At 38.0% G+C, this 10,036-nt stretch overlaps 1 long non-coding RNA gene across 1 annotated transcript; it reads left to right on the top strand.

Moving 5' to 3' along the window:
* The first annotated feature begins 103 nt into the window (after positions 1-103).
* Positions 104-8,916, top strand: LOC129532707 (uncharacterized). The gene is made up of 3 exons (XR_010132948.1): positions 104-150; positions 5,294-5,400; positions 8,672-8,916. It is a non-coding gene; the product is annotated as an uncharacterized lncRNA (long non-coding RNA).
* The last annotated feature ends 1,120 nt before the right edge of the window (positions 8,917-10,036 follow it).

The raw sequence follows: 10,036 nt of genomic DNA, 5'->3' as shown, positions 1-10,036 counted from the left end.
CCTCGCCTTATATGGGTTGGGTGCGCGCCTGGGGGCGGGGCGAGGCCGAGGAGTGCCCAACAGGGGCTTGTGTTCCCCTCAGCTCGTGCTCCTCGCGGTAGGGGGTGGGGCCTGTGAGGAAGACGGTGAGAAAGGCTCGAGTAGTGGCGGGTTTGTTGGAGCTTCATCTTTGGGGTTGTATCTGTAAAATCATTTAAAATTTTTCTTGAGTGGGCACAAAATAAAGTTCTCAAGCCACCGTGTTAAAGGGACAATAGGATGAAGGGGAACCGACGCGGCCTGGTGTCGCCAGGACGTCTGCCCCAAGCGCCGCGAAGAAGCTGGGAAGAATTTGCCAGGCTTGCCTCTGCTGCCCGCCGGCTGCCCCAGCCCGTCCCCGGAGCCCTGCGGTTCCTCTCCGCAAGGCTAATTTCCCGGCGCCGCCCCTGAGGGTCCCTGAGGAGCGGGCCGCGAAGCGTTGCCCTGGCGGTAGCCATGGGGACCTGGGGCTGCTTGGTGCTCCGCACGGTCACGTTGACTCAGTCACCCCAGACTGCAAAAGTAAGGCGCAGATGCCCCACGAAAGCACTGTGTTTAGGGATAAGTTTCAGGGGACCCGGACTGTTTAGCAGTAGCGCTGGTAGATACATTATTATGCTTTTCACTTTTAGTGCTGGAGTAGTTAAAATGAGAAGTGATTTTTAGTCTGAGGGACAGGTGGTTCCTGATATGTTATTAAACATCTGAGTCTTAACTGAGTTAATTTTAGGGCTTGAACAGTGCTTTTAGAAGACCATGGTAACTGGCATGTGTAGATCAACTCTTTACAGCGGGTTAGTAAGAAACATCTATACCAGGTTATCAAAAGTAACAATACTTTCAGTATTGTTTTATTGTAACAGGTATTTGTTACAAATTCTTATAAGAACTCAGATTTTGAAAAAAAACTTTGAGAAATTTAATAAATTCAAAATAGACGTGATTTTGTAACGATTTGCATTGAATACGGACAAATTGAAATAATATTCAAAGCTTTCTAGAAATTGACTTACTGTATTTAAGTTTGGCTACTTCTACCTGGTGCCTTATGCCACCTTTGGTGGGAATTTTATTTAACTTGCTTTCAAATATCCCCAAACTCCATATATAATATAGAGTTAAAAGCTCAAGTGAGATTTTCTTAGGAAAAGGAGTTTGGTGTGATGGTTCTGGAGACCGGTGCTGTAGTTCAGCTGTGAGGCTGCTGCTGCTGCTGCTGCTGAATTGTAAACAAAGCAAGTTATTACTTAACTACAAATTTCTTGTTTCTGACATCTTTTCTATATGGCTCATAAATTTGTTCGATTAATAGTAGCCAATCTATGTAGAATTGGTTTAAAACAATAAAAGTACTACATAAGTTGCCATTAAACTGATTAAGCTGAGAGAACCGGGGCATAGTGAGACTATTTAGGTAACTAGTAACAGGATTAAGGAGGTACGTGTACTGCTTCTTTGTATCGAATAGGTCTTTGGAGTTCTTAAACTATTCTTAGCCTCCAGATGCTTGGAATTGTATAGGCATCATTTGAAACATGGAAATAAAACACGGTTAGTAGTCTACACAATTTGAATTTTGAAAAACATTTGCTCTGCATCTAAGTAGTTTACATTTGTTTAAAAGCTCTGATCTTTTCAGTTAAATTTTCTAGACGTTTATCAGGAGAGATAGTTTTCAAGAACTTAATACATTCATCAAAAGGAAAAAAGTCTTAGAACTATACAAGATAAACATATAGTGTTCTAAAGTGCCATATTAGGGTTTGCAAAATATCTCTTAATTGGGGCCAGGAACGGTGGCTCACCCCCGTAATCCCAGCACTTTGGGAGGCCGAGGCAGGCGGATCACGAGGTCAGGAGATCAAGACCATCCTGGCCAACACGGTGAAACCCTGTCTCTACTAAAAATACAAAAATTAGCCAGGCATGGCGGCGCACGCCTGTAGTCCCAGCTACTCGGGAGGCTGAGGCCGGAGAATTGCTTGAACCCAGGAAGCGGAGGCTGCAGTGAGCCGAGATGGCGCCACTGCACTCCAGTCTTGGCGACAGAGCAAAACTCCGTTTCCAAAAAAAAAACTGAGTGAAGGTTAATGTGCATTACTCACCTTTCCTATAAACTACAGGATGCTTTCAACCAGTGGATCATTTAAAGTTCTTGACCATTATTTTAAGTAATGGCAAATAATGTAACTTCCAGTGCATTGTAAAATGTTATTTTACAGTAACTATCACTGTTTTAAATGTTATCAGATGGAATTAAATACCATAGTAGTTTGATACTAACATCCATTTTGATAGTCAAAGTTTTACATTGTATTACTATTCTGTTCTCTACTGCAGTGGTTCTCAGCAAGGGACTGTTGCCTCCCAGGGGCCAGTTGGCAATGTCTGGAGACATTTTTGATTTCATAAACTAGGGAATGGGGTACTACTGTTGTCTAGTGGGAACATGCCAAGGATGCTGCAAAATATCCTACATTGCAAAAGACAACCCCCAACAACAAGAAATTAACCCACTCAACATCTCAATAGTGTGCTGTTGAGAAACCCTGACTAACAAGAATTCTATATAGTACGGTTTTAGGCATTAGCCTTATTGGTTATCCTTTACTGCAGCAAAAAATATGTGTATACCGTTGTCCCTTGAACAACACAGGTTCGAATTGTACTTATACACAGATTTTTTTCAACCGAATGAGGATCAAAAATATAGTATTTGCTGTATATGAAACCCAAGGACAGCTGACTTTTACTGTAAGCAGGTTCTGCAGGACTAGCTGCAGAACTTGTGTATGAGAGGATTTTGGTATACCGGGGGTCCTGGAACCAATCCCAGGTATATACCAACAGACAACTGTATTTAAATTTTGTGCATATCCTGTGATCATAATCTCCTAAATGTTAACATAGGAATTTTTTGTATGATTACAACTATTATTAATGTTCAGCTGATCAAAATAACAAATATCCCAATTTGAATAAATATAAAAAGTAACATTTTATGGAAATGTATTTCTTAATTAGCTTGGGCATTTTTTTTAATTAGGTTTCCATGAACAAATATTATTTATTGCTAGAATCAGACAAAGTCTAACATCAGTTTTCTCTCTTCTTCGCTTTTAGAGATGTAAGGGCCAAAACATCTTCATTTATGTTTAAAAATAAAAAGAATGTTTATATAGCAATTTCATTCATTTCTTTTTATTCCTTTTGACTAGAATCATTTACCAATAGTGATCTATCATCAGAATATTCTTAATGACATACCAGTTAGGTTTCCCAAGTTAGTTGGATTTAGAAGCAAAGCATTGGAAGCCAATCCTGGAAAATGATTTTTTTACTTGGGTATTAGAATTATTTTATCATATTGACTGTATTTAGTGCTCTGGCTGTCATGTCCTGGGACAGTGCACTATAGTAAGATTCAGGATGGATAAGAGATATTCGTTTTGTAAAGTCCAAAAAGACAATTTCCTGTGTACTAGAGAACCCAGAACAGTGTCTGGTTTAAGTGGTTTGTTCCAGTAGTAGGTGGATGAACAATTGAAGGAATAAACACTTTCAGATTAAGTATTATTGTAATAATCCAAACTAGAAATGATGGGTATTAGCTGGTAAAAAAAAAAAAAAAAAAAAAAAAAAAAAACTAGCACATTCTGGATATATTGTGAACATAGAGCTAACAAAGTTTACTCAAGATTTTAATGTGAGAGAAAGGCAAGCATCAGGTATCATGGCATGGTTTTTGTCTTAAACTATTGTAAGAATTACCATTTGTCTAAGCCCTTTGGGGCTGCTGGAACAAAAATATCTTAGACTAGTGGCTTATAAACAACAGAAATTTCTTTCTCACACTTTTGGGGGCAAGTCCATGATCAAGGTGCTTGCAAATTTTGTGTTGGGTGTTTTCCTCATTCATAAATGTTTCTGCTGTGTCTTCGCATGGCAGAAGGGACAAGGGAATCACTCTGGGGTCTCTTTTATAAGAATACAAGTCACCTCCCAAAGGACCCACCTCCAGATACCATCACATTGAGGATTAGGCCTCAACATATGAATTATGGCACAAGGGAATGGGGGTGCAACTGACACAACCATTCAGATCCTAGCACCACGTACTGAGATGGGGGAGACTGAGAGGAAAAGGATGAGGAAGATGCAAGTACAGTTCACGTGTCCATATTCTTCTGTGTCCATTTATGTTTCAATTACCTGATTTATGTGTGTTAGGAGAGGTACCTTAAGGACCAGTTTTGTTAAAGGGTTTTTTTTTAAGCTGTTTTGCATTTTAACCGAATTTTTAAAACATCTTATTGTATTTTAAATCGATAACTCTCTACGTAGGTATTTTCTAGGACAGATTCTGTATCAAACAGTTGGCTTCATTGGTTGTAAAAATAGAATTGTCAAACATACAAACTAAAACCATGATTTTGCTTGAAATAATTGGATCATATAATTTTCTGACCTTGTCAGAATAATGCAAATTAGCCCAAATGCAACTGTAACATTATAATTCATGATTTATATTAATTCAAAATATTATGCAGTGTTATAGAGTTTTCCACATTGGCTAGGTTAATAGAGAGGCACATTTTCCTTTTGTTCAGTACATTTTTAAAACTTGTTTTTTTCCAGTTTGTTTCAGCACAGAACACAATATTTACAAATAATTAAAAAATTAACACATCACTGAGAGGGGACTTATGTACCCACTTGTTAAGATCTTTTGAAAAGTTAAGTCATGTATGTAGGTATAAATTAACATTACAATAGTCTTTTAAAGATTGGCATGCATTCTAAAAGTGTGGTTTATTTAGTTCCAACCATGTACAAGATTCTGGGTGTATGGGTTCTCAGAGTCCAGTGGAGGAGGCAGATACATGCATACCAATGTTCATTACATGTTTGTGACAAATAGTGAGATAAAATAAATATTAAAAGAGCACATACAAAAAATTCCTGTAGCTGTAGATGTTATATTTGCACTTATATGACTCCCCTCAGGAGAATAGGCTGTGTACACTAGGAGAATTTTGCTGCTTGTCAACTGTTTTTGTCTCAAGCCTCACATCCTAAGTCTCCTACCTTTCCTCATTCTGACTTGTGCAAATGGTGTTCCTGCCACCTCTATGGATGATGGAGACTACACAGCTCTTCTCTCTGGGCAAGCATGCCAGAGATCTTGGAGAACAGCAACTGTCTGTTCAGAGCAAAAGCATTCTTCTGGATAACAAAAGTGCTGCCTTCTTTCTGACTCAGTTTTCTTTATCAGGCTCCTTTTGTGGAAACCACTTGTATAAGTAAAAGACCTGCTATAGTCTTCAATCTAATGGCCGTGCCAGTTTTAAAGGTCAGCCACAGCTGGGAGAGAGAGGCCAGGTAAGTGTTACACTTGGGTATCAAATATAATGTGTATTTAATGTTCAAAATGGTATAGTCCAGAAATGTCCATTTTGTTTTCTTCTTACAAAAGGACTTATAAAACTCTATAGGCAAATAATTAAGATATCTAATTTTGGGGAACTAACTATAGAGATGTCTTATTATCCAGTGTAGTCTAATCAAGGAGTATGGCCAGTAGAATTATGGGTTCACCCAAGAGAGTCTCCATCTTTGAACTATAATTGATACACTGGTCTATCTGATTTGACACATCATCTCCTTCTCCTCTGTCCTTTGCAGCTTCATGCCTTTCTGTAGATTGATATCCAGGACATTTTTCTTTTATATTTGGGAAATGGTAAAGTTCTAATTATTTTTTGAAAAATCAGGAATTAAAATTTAAATTACATCAAATGAAATAGAAATATGACATACTGTTTTGTTATAATTAGGTTTCCTTGAAGATTTGCCTGCTACTTAGAAAATAAAACTTGAATAATTATAAATAAGTGAAATATATTTTGTGCTGATTTAATCATAAGATAAGCAGATCATAAGAACTTGTTGGCAAACTGAAAGTAACAATTTAATGGATTAAACTGGGATATCATGATATATTTAATTATTCTAAGATAAAGTGACCCCTAATTGCAGTCATCAGTATGCAGGTTAAATAAATACAGTTATTGGAGTTCTAAAAGGAATGTTAAACTCTGTAAAAATCATTACGTCGCTCGATAGTTAACGTGTATGTCTATCCATTTTTTTTTGGAATGTATCATCCTACCAAAATGACTACCAATGAATTGCATTTTTACATTGTTTTTCCACATAACACTGGAAATAGATTGCAAAGGACATTTCAGGGAAAATTCTAAGAAAATAATTATTTTAAAAATTACTTTCCTCCAGTCATGGTGCCTGATGCCTATAATCCCAGCTCTTTGGGAGGCCAAGGCAAGCAGATCACTTGAGCCCAGGAGTTTAAGACCAGCCTGGGCCATGTGATGAAACCATGTCTCAACAAAAAATACACACACACACACACACACACACACACACACACACACACAAATTAGCCAGGCATGATGGCGTGCACCAGTAGTCCCAGCAACTTGGGAGGTTGAGATGGGAGGATCACTTGAGCTCAGGAGGTCGAGACTGCAAGTGAACCATGTTCCTACCACCGTACTCTAGGTGACAGAGCAAGACCCTACCTCAAAGAAAAAATTACTTTCAGATTCCACAGATTTTTCTAAGTCAGTATTAAAAGAAAAATATTTTTCAAATAAAACATTAGCCTATGTTTTTTATAATTTTTCTATTGTTGGCGTATAGAAATTAAATTGCTTTTTTAATATTGTCTTTGCAATTAGGAAAATTGCTAATAGTCATCACCATTAACTACTGCAGTAGTTTCTTTTGGGTTTTCCATACAAATGTTATATAAATTATAATGGCATCATTTTTAAACCTTTCGAATACCTAGGAATAAACTGAAGGAAGGATGTACAACATCTCTACACTGAAAACTACAAGTCAATATTGAGCGAAATTAAATATCTAAATAAATGAAAGTATATACTGTGTTCAAGGATTACTGGATTTAATACTGTAAAGATAACAGATTTAAAAATGTTAATTTATAATTCAATATAACCCTCATCAAAATTCCAGCAGATTAAAATACATATATTGAGAAGCTGGCTGGGCACAATGGCTCACACCTGTAATCCCAGCACTTTGGGAGGCCGAGGTGGGCAGATCACTTGAGCTCAGGAGTTCAAGACCAGCTTGGGCAACATAGTGAGACGCAGTCTCTAGAAAAAAAAAAAATAGCAAGGGGTGATGGCACCTGCCTGTAGTCCCAACTACTCAGGAGGCTGATGTGGAACGATTGCTTGAGCCTGGGAGGCAGAGATTGCAGTGAGCCAGAATTGCGCCATGCACTTCAGCCTGGGTGACAAAGCATGACTTGGTCTAAAAAAAAAAAAAAAAAAAAAAAAAAAAAAAAAAAAAAAAAAAAAAAAAAAGACAAGCTTAAAATTCACATAGATATACAAAAGGCCACAAATAGCCAAGCCAATTTTGAAGGAGAGCAAAGCTGGAGGATTCAATGGATTCGAAGTACCATTATAAAGAATTAGTAATTGAGACATATTTGTTCAAAATAGTAAGATGAACTAATGGAACAGAATAGAAAATAATATAAAAACATACAGATCAGGTGACTTATGGCAAAAGTGACATCAGTGTAGTGAGAAAAGGTGGTCTTTTCGATGAATGATGCAAGGTGAAGTGAATGTCACATAGGGAAAAAATGTATCTTGACTAGTAATTCACATACCACACTGTGCACAAAGAGTGAGTCTAGAGTGGTGGCATAACCAAATGTGCATAAAAACAAAGCCTTAAAACAAGAGGACATTTGCATGACCTTTGATAGGCAGCAGTTCCCCAAAACCCCCCTCAGGTTTAGTAATTCACTAGACAAACAGAACTCAGCAAATTTATTATACTCATAGTTTGCTATATCAAAAGCTTATAGATGAAAATTAAATAGAAGGAAGCACATAGGGCAGGGTCCAGGAGAGACCACACAGAGCTTCCAGTTGTCTTCTCCCAGTGGAGTTGTGTGGACAGTGCTTACTTATAGCAGAGATGTAATGGAACCTTGTGGCAATGGAACCAGGGAAGCTCAACCAAGCCTTGGTGTCCATTGTTTTTAGAGGACTGGACGTGGGAGTGGGGAGGGTATCAATGGCATAATTATGGCTCACTTCTCACATTGCTGACCTTGGAGTTGCCAGCCTCTCCAGAGGTCAATGTGATACCACATGACCCAAGGTCCCAACCATAAATAACAGTGTTAGCATAAACTGGTGATGCAGTTTGAGTATTTGTCCCTACCCAAATCTCATGTTGAATTGTAATCCTCAGTGCTGGAGGTGAGCCTGATGGGAGGTGTTTAGTCAAGGGGGCAGATCCCTCATGGCTAGGTGCTGTCTTTGTGACAGTTCTTGTAAGATCTGGTCATTTAAAAGTGTGTGGCACTCCCCACCCCCACTCTCGCTTGCTTGCTTGCTCCTGCGTTCCCATGTGATTGTTCTGTTCCCTCTTCTCCTTCTACCATGATTGAAATCTCCCTGAGGCTTCACCAGAAGCTGAGCAGATGTCAGCATCATGCTTCTTGTAAAGCCTGCAGAACCATAAGCCAATTAAATCTCTCATCTTTATAAATTACCGACTCTCAGTTTTTTCTTTATAGCAGTGCAAGAATGAACTAACAACTGGCATGGCCCAAGGCATCCAGGTAAACAAAGATACTCTCATGAAGCAGGACATTCCAAGGGTTTACAGATTACCTGCCAGGGGTAAGGGCCATAGCTGTCTTTGAACAAGCTCAATCCTTTACTATATGTAGGCAAAGACAAAATACTCTAACTGTAAAGACTTTTAAAATGAGCAACTGGCCTGTATTAACCTTTATTCATTAAAAGAATGAGTAGACAATTCACAGAGTGAAAGAAAGTATTTCTGATACATATATTTGACAAAGGACTGGTATCTACTCAGACTATATAAAACACTAATACAAATTAATAAGAAGCCCAATTAGAGGGTCCAGGAGGTAAACAACAGGTGAAAGATTTTTAAAGTCACTTCAAAAAAGAAGATATCCAAGTCTCAACCTCTTTAGTTATCAGCCTAATGTAAATTAAAACCATAATGTAATACTACGGTGTACCTAGCAAAATGGCTAAAATGAAATAGATGGACAGTAACACAGTAGGCAGAGATGTGGAGCAATCACACCTCTCATACACTGCTGGTGGGAGTCTGAATTGGTACAACCACTTTGGACTGCTGTTTGGCAGTATCTACTAAAGATGAACATATTCATACCCCATGGCTCAGCAATTCCACTTCTACGTGTTTATCCACAAGAAAATGCATGCATTCATTTACCAGCAGACATAAATTAGAATGTTCATAGAACACTATTCATAATAGCAAAAAACTGAAGACTATTCAAATGTTCATTAAAGTTCATTAATAAAGACACTAAAATTCCACACAGTGGAATACAATACAATGAAAATGGTTTACCACTATAAAATATGGGTGAATCTCAACATGTTAAGAAAAAGTCAGACACAATAGAATACCCTATGATTCCATTTATATAAAGTACAAAATCGGTAATTTGAAATAAGGATAGCAGTTATCTTTGGCAATACAGGAGGCATGTAGTGAGTGGAGGGTGCACAAAGAGTTTCTGGGATCCCATTCAAGTTCTGCTTCTTGAGCATTATATTGGTTATACAGGTGTTTTCAGTTTGTAAAAATTAAGCAGTTCACAGGTTTTAAAAACTTCATTAGTTAAATTTACATCCATCAGATAATATCATGAGAAACATATTCTAATGGAAACAGTTGGAGTGATTTACTCTGCACCTGATAAAATTTAAGTTTCAGGTCCCCTCACTTTCATGAGACCCTGTAAGTGCAGGGAGTTTCTGGGAATAGTAATGAGTCCTAGGTACAGAGTGGAAGCCAGGTTTCAGTCAGAAGCATTTAAGGTATCTGAATTACCTCACTGATGTTTTCTCATTCTAAATAAATACTCACT

Source organism: Gorilla gorilla, chromosome 2 (genome assembly GCF_029281585.2).
Source record: "Gorilla gorilla gorilla isolate KB3781 chromosome 2, NHGRI_mGorGor1-v2.1_pri, whole genome shotgun sequence".
Classification (NCBI taxonomy): domain Eukaryota; kingdom Metazoa; phylum Chordata; class Mammalia; order Primates; family Hominidae; genus Gorilla; species Gorilla gorilla.
This window is presented reverse-complemented; position numbering and strand designations above follow the sequence as displayed.